The sequence below is a fragment of the Mixophyes fleayi genome, chromosome 4 (genome assembly GCF_038048845.1).
Source record: "Mixophyes fleayi isolate aMixFle1 chromosome 4, aMixFle1.hap1, whole genome shotgun sequence".
Lineage (NCBI taxonomy): Eukaryota > Metazoa > Chordata > Amphibia > Anura > Limnodynastidae > Mixophyes > Mixophyes fleayi.
The window spans coordinates 80,923,891-80,937,420 of NC_134405.1; the positions used below are offsets into that span (position 1 = coordinate 80,923,891).

At 44.1% G+C, this 13,530-nt stretch overlaps 1 protein-coding gene across 6 annotated transcripts in view; it reads left to right on the forward strand.

Moving 5' to 3' along the window:
• MEGF11 (multiple EGF like domains 11) overlaps positions 1-13,530 on the forward strand; it is a 236,177-nt gene that overhangs the window by 1,863 nt on the left and 220,784 nt on the right. The gene's annotated exons all lie outside the window — the stretch shown is intronic.

Sequence of the window (13,530 nt, forward strand, 5' to 3'; positions counted from 1 at the left end):
TCTGCTGCTAGTTTCATATATGTTGCATATATTGCAAAGATACAGTGCTGATGTGTGTGTATTTGTGTGTCAGGGGCTTAATGTGTTTTGTCAGAGCTAAAAAATAATTTAATTCTTGTGCAAGGAGTTATTTTCATTTACTTCTAGAAAAGTTTTCAAGAAATCTACAGAATGTATCTAAATGCTGTGATTATACAATGGACACACTTGCTATTGAGATTTTTTTTCATGTACTATTCTATTTTTAACCCATTTTGCAAATACCAGGTGTAGCTGTTCTCTGCATGCTCTACTTGAATGAGTCACTTTATATAGAGAAGCATTGTTTTTTAATACGGATCTGTTTGCTAAAGACTGTAAATCCATTGATTATGCTGAATGTGTGCTACGCTGGTTGCCATATTTTTAGATGTTAAGAATGTGAAAAGTAATAGTTCTTGCGAAATGTGGTTTTGTTTCTTACTGTTAAATATATACATCTACAAAACATACCGCAGAACAAGGTTTTGGTTTAAACTGTAGTGTGCTCTATTTAACACTTCATATTCCATGATGTGTTATAAACAGTGTATCTGTACAGTACACTATTCTCTGTCAGTTTGTACCCCATTCACTAATGCACCTGATTGTATAAAGTTTCAGTGGGGTTTTTGTAAAAAAACAGGCCAGGCTGATAACCCTCTCCACTTATCTGAAAATAACCCCATGCTATAATGTGATAATATTGCACAACCTGCCACATTATATAAGTAGCAATTCATGTTTCAGATGGTTAAACAGAGGTGAAGCTCTTTGGTTAAAACATTGAAAAGGTGGAAAAATAAAAAACCTATAGTGTGGAATTCAAGAGTCAGCCAGTATATATATATATATATATATATATATATATATATATATATATATATATATATATATATACATGTGTGTGTGTATATATGTGTGTGTGTATATATATATATATATATATATATATATATATATATATATATATATATATATACATATATATACATACTAAAAGCAAAGTATTAAAAGCATATGGAAAATGTTTTCAAAATGCGTGGGTATTACTTTTCATGTATTTTTATTTGAATTTAAGCGCATATGTTACAAGACCCAGTAGGGTTTCTAGCGAACTCCCCCTAATATAAAGTGCTCAGTGTTTCACACAGGAAGCCTTTTCATTCATAGACATTATACAAGATCATGTTAAAGTTACCCCCTAGTTGTGTTAGGCCTCTAATAACTAAACACTATTGTATATGTGATGTTTGATTTTGCATTGTAAACTGATGCCGATCTCTACATTTTGGGCATTCTTGCAGTTTGTTAGGGTTGCTCCCAATACCGACAGAGCTTTGTCCTGGCAGGATGCAATACTGTGTCCTGTGCAATACGTTTTTCAAAAAGACATTGATAACCCTGATGCATTCAGAGGAAATGCACTGCTTGCTTGTAGCTTTTACATTTCGGTAACTCAGTCAGTATTATTGCTTATTCTTTGTGATATTTGTTTTATGTTGTCAATTGGTAACATAAGATTTGACCCTTAGGGTGTTTGATCCTATCAGAGCTCAGTGTCTATGACCTCAGTACCTGTTGCCATTGGGAGCTGTGCTTCAAATAAGACTTATGAATCCAGGTTTCACTGAGAACAATTAACCTTCTTCTAGCCACACATGCTCCTTCTCATAGATAAAGTAGCATCTATTCTTGGGTGACCCATAATGCATTTCTGTGCAAGGTATTACATTTCCCTGTGGCAGGGAATGGGGTACCCATCCATCACAATGGTTCCTCCTCTCCCAAGGGGACAACCTCTCCCAGCTGGGTCGGTAGTTATAGAGCGAGGCAAAGTGGTGTCACTTAGCATTGCTGATCCCATTTGTTCTGTGCTAAGAAGAATGTCCTGTCACAGGCAGCTCTTCCCTTTGGCCTCGGAGAGCGATAAGACAGGGGAAGGGGGAGAAGTGTGACTATTTTGACTATTTCGAAACTCGTTCATTGATAAACTGAGCAGACTGAAATCCCGGAGTGTTTTCCTTCACAGGGAGGAAAAGACCTGAAATATGGCAAGAGAAGAAGCTGGCGGTATGTGTGTGTGCTTGTGATGTGTTGTATGCAAGGCATTCAGTGACTGCCCCTACTGATGGGCCTTCAACCTATGACATGAGTCCTACTTCTTCTGCTATTAATATTTTACAGCTTGGCAGCAGAGCAGCCTGGGCTAGCACACTGTCTGCTGGCTACTGGAGGGAGACTACCAGGTGTGGAGTGCAGAGGAACGTGAGCTCATTAGATATTCCAGTGTGACTCAGGCTCTGTAACTGTCAGCCAGGGAAATGCAATATAAGGTTTGTTTTCCAAGTCCATGCACAACATGGAATAGACGATGAAGTCATCTACCGGTGGGACTACCGTTCACAGCCGGCACAGTCATTGGCATCTTGGTGCCAGGCTAGAGCTACTTGACTTGGGTTTTCCCTTTACAAGTGCTCCTTTAAAGCAAGCTAAGAACACTGCGGCTTTCCCTGTATAGAACTACAACTTCAAGCATGCTCAGTGTAGTGTTGTAATTTAGCAATGGTACTTGCCGAGATTTGCACTTTGGAAAGGAATTTAATTAACAACTATGTAACAAATTAATTAGGTGTATGCATTGATGATTTGTAGTACTTTGCAGTCTTCCACTGATTATATTTTTAATGATCATATACATTATTTCATCTGTGATTGATGGTTGAGATGGTGGCGGTAGTCTGCCAGTCTACGGGGAGGAATTCAATTCAGAGCAAGGTCCCTTAGGAGCCCCACGTGGTGTGCAGCTGCACAAGCCTCCAGGTATCATGGTACATAACACTTTGCTGATTAGGTACTGAACATCTTGCAGAGACGCATTGTGGTTGTAGAGTTACAGGGTGTCTAACCTTACTTTACCCCTTCAGTGCTAAGGACTAGTGGGACTCATCCTTAGCACCAAGGGGAGTCAAAGACGTTAAAATAATACTTATCTGTCCCCCCACAGCTATTCCCTGCAGGTGATGGACTGGGGAGGAGTGGGGCTTAATGATGTCCTGACACAAGGTGATCACCAGATAATAGCACCCTACACTACAGAAAACATTAAGGAGCCCAGGATGGCGGAGGGGTATTTTAATGCTCAGATCTCCTCCATGCTGGAACCTAGAGACTCAGGGACACACTTGCTTGAAAGATTAGAGTCCCCTCTTTCAAACCAGGTACCCTTTTAGTAGTCATTGTCTGATGATCACCAGACAATAAAACCCCATCACTACTGAAGAGTTAAGAAGTCCAGAGAAAGAGGGGGTTATAATGCCCAGATCTCCCCCATTCTGGCTTCAATAAACACAGAGGTACTCCCATTTGATGTAGTAGCTTGTTTAACAATGGTATGGCTCGTTGGGCTACCTATATTGTTCCTGCACTTTTTTTTTTCCATTCAAGATCGTGCAAGATAACTAAACAAAAAAAGCAATTATGGAACTAGTTACTAGTGAATTGATAGTTTGAATAGCTCACAAAACGTGTGGCTCCATTGTGTGACGGTGGTGGGTCCACTTTAATATCCCTTATAAGAAATGCCTTCTGCTGAGGATGCGGGAACATAAAACTGCTGCTGTATGTACAGCAGTGGTTCTCAGTTTATGGATGGTCCATTTCTCAGCTTAGTCTATATCGGTGGTTTCTAACTATGGTATAGATTTACTAAACTGCGGGTTTGAAAAAGTGGAGATGTTGCCTATAGCAACCAATCAGATTCTAGCTGTCATTTATTTAGTGCATTCTACAAAATGACAGCTAGAATCTGATTGGTTGCCATAGGCAACATCTCCAATTTTTCAAACCCGCAGTTTAGTAACTATACCCCTATGTTTATGTTGGTAAATATTGCCACATGATTATTTTTTTCTGTGCTACACCAATGTTCAAATGTTAAAATATATATATATATATATATATATATATATATATATATATATATATCTATATAAAAAATTGAATGTACTCTTTAACTAAAATATATTCTATTATGCCATTGCATGTAATATATTTTTTCTCAAAGAACCATTGTGACAATCCGGATTAGTGTTGTGGCATAAAATTAAACCCGGACACACTGTTGAGAATGGTCGAGCTTTGCTTTTACACCGCACACAAAAAAGCAGATGTGCTTTATTTAATGGAAAGAAAGTTATGTGAAATAATGAAATCAGCCCATGCTTCTCTTCTTTGTGTCTGCCTATCTATTGCGCTGCATTATTGCAGACAAGAAACCTGCGGCTTGTAATCGTCTCAGTTTACTGAACAGAGAGAGAGAGAGAGCTGGGGACCTGCGGCCCTGAAAAATAACAAGTAATTATGTCTTTTTTTGGACTGTGTCTCTCTTAAACAGTGCGAAGCTTTAACTTTAAGGAGAGGTCACCTTTGAAAAGGCGAACTCTCCCCTCCCCTCCCTATCTTGTCAGTTCTTCACACAGCGGCTGAATTTACCCTCCCCATTAGCGGGAATGAATAATTATTTTCTCGATTCAGCTGGTGACGTGCGGTTCACGGGAGGTTAATTGGTAATAATGGGTTCTGTTCCAAACGAAGAACAGCTTCACAACTCAGCCAAGGACTCTGTCCGAGAGCGGGTGATGAAGCCAGTCAGTGGTCATTTGCACAACGGTTTGGGATGAACATGCAGGGTATACATAAGTCCAGATTCGGAGCCTTCTATTAAGTAATCCGTCTGCAATGGAAATGTCGGGCTTGATAATTAGCCTTTTAAACACAAATTCTGCTATGTGTATCGATAGCAGCTCCACTGCAATTTTATTTCTTTAGTAGTTATACAATATGTGCCATTCTCATGAATGTGTATAGAATACCTCTCATCGCTTAGAGGTGTAAGGCTTGAGATACATGGGTGACTTTGTTACAGCTGCAAAATTACAGCACACCATAGACATTGTTGGAATCTATGTAGAAAACAAGTGTAAATACTTTTTATTCACATAGAACATCACAGAATCATTTTTCTTTACAATTTGTTACTTAGATGTTGTAAAAAAAAAAAAAAGGAACCTTTTACCAAATAGACGAACAGCCTGATTATCTAAGATGAATCTGCCACCAATCAAGACAATAAAAAATCATTCAAAAAGCTTACCAGTCCCTACCATTTTCTGCTCTTAAAGTATTTCTGTTGCTTACTACACATGATAGCTGCCATCATATTGTGTTGTTCATTGTTCTGGAAAAGGCAGCCTGTCCATTTTCTAGGACCACAAACTGATGTTCTTAGAGGATATTTATAAATTATGTGAAAATCTGTGTCTGCATGTATAGAGAAAAAGTGGTCTGGAAACTTAGAGTAGTTATTGGTCATAATTTGCAGATGAGATGTTGGAACTTAAGGCACACTGTCAACATATTGGATTCTGATGCCGTGTGACATGACGAATCATGGCTTTATAAACCGGGGGTCTGGTCTAGGATGACATGATTCACTGTAGGTTGCATAATTAAGCAGCACCTACTTTAGTAGGGAAGTGGGTAGTATGTGGTAGGGTGCACTGTTTGCCCGGGAGAACTCCTAGAAATTCAGGAAGCGTAGGCAACTATGACTTAGGGGTCTATTTACTAATTTTCAGGGGTTTTTCCCTGATACTTTCCAATCTATTTAGTCGCTTTTGGTTCTGAATTCTTGGAGCTATTCATTATTCTTTTCCCACCAGGATAGCACTTATGAAAACGGCTGTCCCGGTGAGATACATTCCGCCCCCAGGGATGTCTTCAGCCGCAGCAGCGAAAGACATCACTTCCTTGTTTACCTAACTTGTATAAACTGCGCATGCACGGGTGAAAGATTCAAACTACTGAGACATTACACTCTCTGGAGGCCATAGAATAAAGTAGAGATGCTCAGGCTCGGTTTTCCCAAAACCGAACCCTCCGAACATCACCAGTCCGATTACTGAACTGGCTCGGCTTGGTACTTTCCCGCTTTCTTGTATCTGAATAGAGGCAAAACATCATCGCTGCGTCATCAGATCGTACAGGTTTTGGATTCCATAAGTACCTCCCTCCCCAGGAGATCCAGCGCCATTGCTCGCAGTGTTCCTGTTACTCTCTATTCCCCAGTGACATTGCTCAGTGCCATTGCTCACACAGAAACAGGGGTAGCAGTGTTCCTGTTACTCTCCATTCCCCAGTGACATTGCTCAGTGCCATTGATCACACAGAAACAGGGGTAGCAGTGTTCTTGTTACTCCCTTTCCACACTGACATTGCTCAGTGCCATTGCTCACACAGAAACAGGGGTAGCAGTGTTCCGGTTACTCTCCATTCCCCAGTGACATTGCTCAGTGTCATTGCTCACACAGAAACAGGGGTAGCAGTGTTCCTGTTACTCTCCATTCCCCACTAACATTGCTCAGTGCCATTGCTCACACAGAAACAGGGGTAGCAGTGTTCTTGTCACTCTCCTTTCCCCACTGACATTGCTCAGTGCCATTGCTCACACAGAAACAGGGGTAGCAGTGTTCTTGTTACTCCCTTTCCCCACTGACATTGCTCAGTGCCATTGCTCACAAAGAAACAGGGGTCGAAGTGTTCTTGTCACTCGCCAGTCTCCAGTGCCATTGCTTATACAGAAATAGGAGTGGTAGCAGTGTTCTTGCTACTTGACAAAAATTGACTGGAAATGACTGGAAAGTAATGTTATTCAAGTTAATAATAACGTAAAAACAAAAATAGAGCCAAATTCTGTGATTTTAGCATTTTTTCGCAATTTGTATTTTAAAAAAAAAATACAGATCCAAAACCAAAACCAAAACACGAGGGCGGTTTTGCCAGAACCAAAACCAAAACATGCAGTTAATACAGTACAGATCCAAAACCAAAAAATGGGGGTCAGTGAACATCCCTAGAATAAAGTAAGATATGCTTAACGCCATCTTCAGCTTGGTAAATAGCTTTCTCCTAGAGAGCGATACTGATACTTACATTTTAATTAATCATATGGATACAGCTGTTTTCTACATGATTTGGGGCAAATATTCTTAATAAATAGGCCCCTTAAGGTGATACTTCTATATTAGATATTACATTCTACACAAATTTAGTGCAGCTTCACTGTTGCATTCCAAGTTTTAATTAAGTTGTACAGGACAGAGGTGATCCTATAATGATGGATAATACTGAGGTGGTTGTTCCATGCAGAAGTATACGGGGGCAGGCATTTTTACAGACTCCGTGGTTGGGAATACATATTTTCTTGCTGCCATTGGCTGATTTTGTGGTGTCTCTCTTGGTGATGTAGCTAATACTAAATAAAAGAACAGTAAGTGTGTTTCTTTGCTTTTAATATTCTAACATAAATGACTGTTGGTTTGTAGAGGAAATTGTTATGGCAGCACTTCAGGTTTGATGGTTAGATCCACCACTGCCAAGATATATAGATTACTTCCAAGTTAGAGGTGACATAGACGTTTTTTAACAGCAAGTTTTGTCCCTTTTTTTTAACATGAAGCAGCAGTTCCTCCTATAATTCAGTGTTCCCTTTGTAAATTCGGTCTGTAGGGGAGAGGTCTGTCACAGCACAAAGTGTCTCTCCTGGAAACATTTGGTTTTGTTGTTGCCAGTAGAGTATAACCTGATTGTTTAGTCTAAGCCAATCCACCACCAAACTTATTGATTGGCAGAGGAAGTGAGGTGAGCAGGATTTATGCTATGAAAGTTCCAAAGTCTCTTCGCTAACTATATTATATGTCATGTGACTATGGTAGCCATGGTAATCGCATGAAATTTAGCAAATTGCAAACCATTGTATATAAGCTTGAATCAAAACCCTAAGGAAAAATTACCATTCTTACAGGATATTAGTGTGATTTATGTTAAAGAAACTCTTCATAAAGGGGATTGTAGCTTTCATTAACAGAGCAATGCCATGAAACAAATTAGGTGTGGTTATTAATTATTATTACCATTTATTTATATAGCGCCACTAATTCCGCAGCGCTGTACAGAGAACTCACTCACATCAGTCCCTGCCCCATTGGGGCTTACAGTCTAAATTCCCTAACAGACAGGCACAAACACACAGACAGAGGGAGAGACTAGGGTCAATTTTGTTAGCAGCCAATCAACCTACCTGTATGTTTTTGGAGTGTGGGAGGAAACCGGAGCACCCGTAGGAAACCCACGCAAACACGGTGAGAACATACGAACTCCTCACAGATAAGGCCATGGTCAGGAATTGAACTCATGACCCCAGTGCTGTGAGGCAGAAGTGCTAACCACTAAGCCACATGTTTTTAATATAAATCACTGTGGAAGGCAATAGGGAGAATTTTGGCATTTACCATTTCCCTTGATTGATATTTAGACTGCTATTAATGATTGGTAATTCTTCAGATTTTCCAGTGTCGTGGACTATTGTAGTAACAGCAGTCACATAGTACATAATGTAGTGAGCAGAGAGGCTTTGGACACTCCCTGTCACGTCTGATTTCACTGTGACATCATCCTTCGCCTCTCCCCCTCTGCCTTCACATGACATGCTGAGAACCCTGAGCCTCTGTCTGTGTAGCGAAGTGACTGTGTCTGGCAGCCAGACCATGGGTCTGAGACGTACGCCTGTTTGTGTGGCGTATCTTGTATGATATTGCTCTTCGCATGCTCAGAAAGCAAGCAAATGCGCTTATTCAGATCAGCGCCAATCTGACACACTCGCCTGCGCCTGGGAGACAGGGGAGGGGAGGGAAGGGATGTTCTAATGTTGGCAGAGTACAGAAAAGGTGTTTATACAAATGCAGCTCATGCAAATCTGCCAAAACAAGCACATACCCCCTTTAGGAGGTGTTCCTTTTGCACCTGCGATACAGCAGCCATACTTGTTTTCCAACCAGAGAATTTCTGTAAAGGAGATCTTGATCTGTAAGAGTTTGGCTATCAGATTCATGCTTATGTAAGGTCCCTATCGGAGATGTGCCTCACAGGGCGACTAACTCCTAATATCTCCGAATTTACCACGATCCGCGTGGATGACTGGATCCCACCTCGATCCCGGATTGGGTTTTCTCCGGACGCCCGCAAATAACACCTAAGAGGGAAAACACAGTTAAACCGAGTCTACCAAGTAAGGGCTGTCCGAGACTACGGCAAAGAACAAGGGCACAGTCAGTCCAAGCTCCTTGCCGCCTCCTCACTTTGTTCTTGCCAAGACGCGGGGAACTACAGGCACTGAAGGCCAAGACTAGTCCGAGGACTAATCCCGCCTCAAGTACCTCACACACCTGCCGGTGAGGGCCTAACCGAAAGGAGGAATCGAGCGTGATACTCACCGGGACACTCCCACTTCCGATCCGGTTCTCCTGCACCTTCCCGATTCCTGCGGATGACAAGAACACACAGCCTCCCACTACGCTATCCGTGAGACTAAGATGGCACCCACCAAACTGGACTGACTGCAACAGCGACCCGACCCTAACAACGTTCTAATGGTCGGCAACGCAACGAAGTCAAAACACTAGGACTAACTAGGTGTGGTGCACTAACAGAACTGCTCACTTACACGCTACGGGGAACACCAGCCGGTGTTCACAGCCTAAACCGGAGGGCGGTTCCTAACCCCCTCACCCAGGTCGTACCAAGAAGCTGCCTTCTTGCTATGGAGTCACACACAGGCCCTAAGGATGGGTTCTTTAAGCCCGGCTGAGGCTCAGTAGAACAGCACACTAACCCGCGGGCCGACTGCCGCACGGAACAGCCGATCGAACTGAACCGCCCGACTGCCTGTACTCGGGTATCTCACACGTGTCCCTACGTCCGGAACCACAGGTCCACCTGCACGGAACCGGCCTTGGGGACCCTTGATCAGAACCACGGCCGCCCCTGGAACTGCCTCAAGGTGTGCTGCACTGCCACCAACTCACTCAGCCACCCCCTCTGGGTACCAGTGTGACCCCGGGGACCTAAGGGACAGGAAAACTACGTGTGTTCTCCCCTGACTATGTGTATGCTGGTAACTACACTTGTCCCCACAGCACGGGTTAGCACAGGAAAACCACAGGAACAAGAGCCTACCTTTAATGGGGGCCTGACGTCTTGCCCCTGGACACAGTTATATAGCACACCAAAATACTGTAATGTAAACTACACTCGCCACACAGACAGAATAAATACAGTATACAGTACTTTGCCCGCTACTTACCCGAACACACCGCTATTAGCCAACCAGCAGGTTGCTACAGCACCACAGGAGCCTCCGCTCTACTGTACCTCCTAACCACGTGTGCTCACCTCACACAGGACCGCGCCTACACTCACAAGGCTCTCACGCCTCTACTACACACCACCAGGGCCTTATGCCCTACACACCATGGGTCCCTGCCCAGCTACACACAGAGCCTGGTGCTCTGATTAACGGGCCTCAGCCCCCTCTCTACCTCAGGGCTCTGAGCCCACTAACTAGGGCCTTGTGCCCTACTACCTAGGGGTCCTAGCCCCTGCCTAAGGCCTGTGGCCTCCCTAACTGACTGAGGGCCTTGTGCCCTTAATAGCCTACGGGCTACTAGCCCCTAACCAGGCCCTCTGGCCTTCCTATGGCCTCTAGGCCACTAACTACCTAAGGGCCTTGTGCCCTTGTACCTGGGCTCTCACGCCCCTGTCTAACTAATAGGGGCTTGTCCCCTTTATCATATATCCTAATGGCCTACTGGCCCACTAACTTCGTTGGGGCCTAGTGCCCAGGTCCCTGGGCCTTGTGCCCCTACTTCACAGTGCCACGGGCCTTGTGCCCGACTGTGCCCACGGGCCTAGTGCCCGACTTTATTTTGTGTGCTGCGGGCGTGGGCCCGGGAGAGGAGTTGCCTGGCAAGGCCTTACCTGGGGCTGTCTTCGGGGAGCTTCTCCTGGACTCCTTCCCCGCCTGCCGCTGCTTCTACGCTCTGCCGCCGGCTTCTGTTCTTGATCACGCCGGTCTTCAGGCAGCAGAGGTGCTCTTAGCCCTAACAAGGGCTCTCTGCCGCCACTGCTGGTCTCCGCTGGCTTCTCTTCTAGTCTTGATCCCGCAGCTCTCCGCGACACGTCCTCTTCTGGATCTCTCCGCCGACGGACTGGACATGGCGGCGCGCGCGCTGACTTAAATAGTCGGCGCCGCGCTAACGTCATCACGTAGCGTCGACGCGACGCCACGTGATGACATGGCGGGCCCGGATTGGTCCGTCGCCATTTTTCTTTTTGAAATGGCCGGGAGGTGAGCCCTGATTGGCTCACCGTCCCGGCTGAACGGAGGGAACCGCCGCCCGAGGGATGACGACGGCCCCGGCCAGGTAAGTCCTCCACACTTAAAGGGTACTCGACTTGCTATTTAAAGAAAAGAGAAAAACTTCTATGTAGAATTGCTGCTTTAAGTAGGCCTACTTAAAGCATACTTGCCCACTTTTGCTGCTGCCCCTCCTGGAGATCCTGGAGGGTATGTGAAGCGGGACTGAGGCGGGGTGCCGCAAATTACATCATCTTGGCATTGCCCTGTGATGCTATGATGCAATTCGCCACAAATCACATCATGAAGGCCTCCATCCTGCCCGGTTCTCTAGAAAGTGGGCAGAATACGGGAGATAGGCCTGCTCTTCTGGGAGTCCAGGAGACCTACCCAGAATTTGCGAGTCTCACGGAATTTCCGGGGGAGTTGGGAAGTATGACCTAAAGTGCACCAATTGGCTAGTCACAATGGAAGCACACATTTTCAAGCTATTCCAATGTAGATGAGAGCACAGCCTATGAATTACCTGGAAACCATTGATACCATGATGTGATCATGGTCTCACAGGTTAGAATGGATTGTGTGTTTGCATTCGTTTTGATGTTACAGGTTGTACATGCAGTATTTTGACAGATAAAGCGCTATGGTGTTACATGGGAACTGTAGTTCTCAATGAGTACAGGGTGCTGCTACTCAGGCTGTATAACACTGTTATTTTCTAAGTGGAAATGTTTGCCAAACATATTACTATGGGACTAGATGTGATAGTTCCAGGATTATACTGACAAGACCACTATGTGAGTTTATGTGGACTGAAATGATCTGTATGGACATAGTGGCAGAACTAACGCCACTGCAGCTGGTGCGCCACCACCGAGTCCCCAGTTCTGGTCTCTGAGCATGTGTTGGGGCATCACTGTGCATGTGCCGCTCATCATCCAGGCTCAGTGGAGACAAGTGGGGGCCACAGGAGGATAAACCGCCATGGCTATGGGGCCCAGCACTTCCATTTTCCACACTGACACAGACATATAACTATCCTGTATACAGGAATGAGCAAGTAAAAGGAAATTATTTTTCAGTTATGGGGCCACTTGATGCTTATCTACCGTGAAAGATGTTTTCTCGAGAGAAGCATTACAAGCCTCTGAGTTCCTAACACACAAATATGAACTTGTTACTTTCCACAGCTCCTGGCGCTGGCTCTGAATTCATTCAACTCATCATAGACATAGAGGTGTCTGACAGTACTAAGATTAATATATAAACATTGTCTGTCTCCTTTCATTCAGAATGAGAGAGAGGGAGTTTGTCTAGGGAAGAGGATCCTCATGCCATCCCCGTCATGCCATCCCTACGTCTGTCAGTGTACACTGTATGTAGGATTAGAGTGCTGAGCTACTAAGTGTTATTTATGTACAGCACGGTGGACACAAAATCAATTCTTCATGCGTGACTATGTGACCATTTGTCCACCTTGCGCATTGGTAAGTGTATGTCCACATTTTGCTTTTGGGAACTGCCCCCATAAAATCACTGTACCAATTTTTCTGCCGGATTTCAGGTGCAGCTGGAATTGTTTAAAGTAGAAAGGTATAAATGTAAGTATGTCTACTATCCGTTTAGGACTGCTCACTTCATTACATTAAAGTGTCCCAAATCATTTATGTCTTAAACTAGTCATGACAGTGAGCAGACATTAGGACTCTCTTTATTGTACGTGCACTATTTTTCATTTTTATTCATACTTGCGAACTCTCCTGGTATTTCCAGGAGACTTCAAATTCCGAGTAGGTCTCCTCAACTAGTCATCTCTCCTGCACCCTGCACACTCCTTAATGAGTCACATTATTTTGGCCCTCCCCCTGCAGAAAAATGACATGACCACGGCATTGTGCCGTGGGATCAAAATGATGAGATTCGCGGCACTCCACCATCCTCCCCAGTTGTTCTTCACGTCCCCTCCGGGATATCTCGGAGAGGACAAAAAACAGTTGGTAAGTATGTTTTTATTATGTCAAAAGTGCTTGGATGGTACAAAAGGAATCCCATGTGAAAGAGGTTCTGCAGCCACATGCTAACCAGGCAACACCCCAGTAAATCTTCCCTCTGCACCCTTCAGTCCTATTTAAATATCTCATCCCAGAAATAAAATCTTATTTTTGCATGTGGACGGAGGAATTTGAGGAACATGCGTGTGTCCGACCCACATTTACCTTGGAATGCCCCATCTGCCCAGCATAACTGTGGCCACTGAT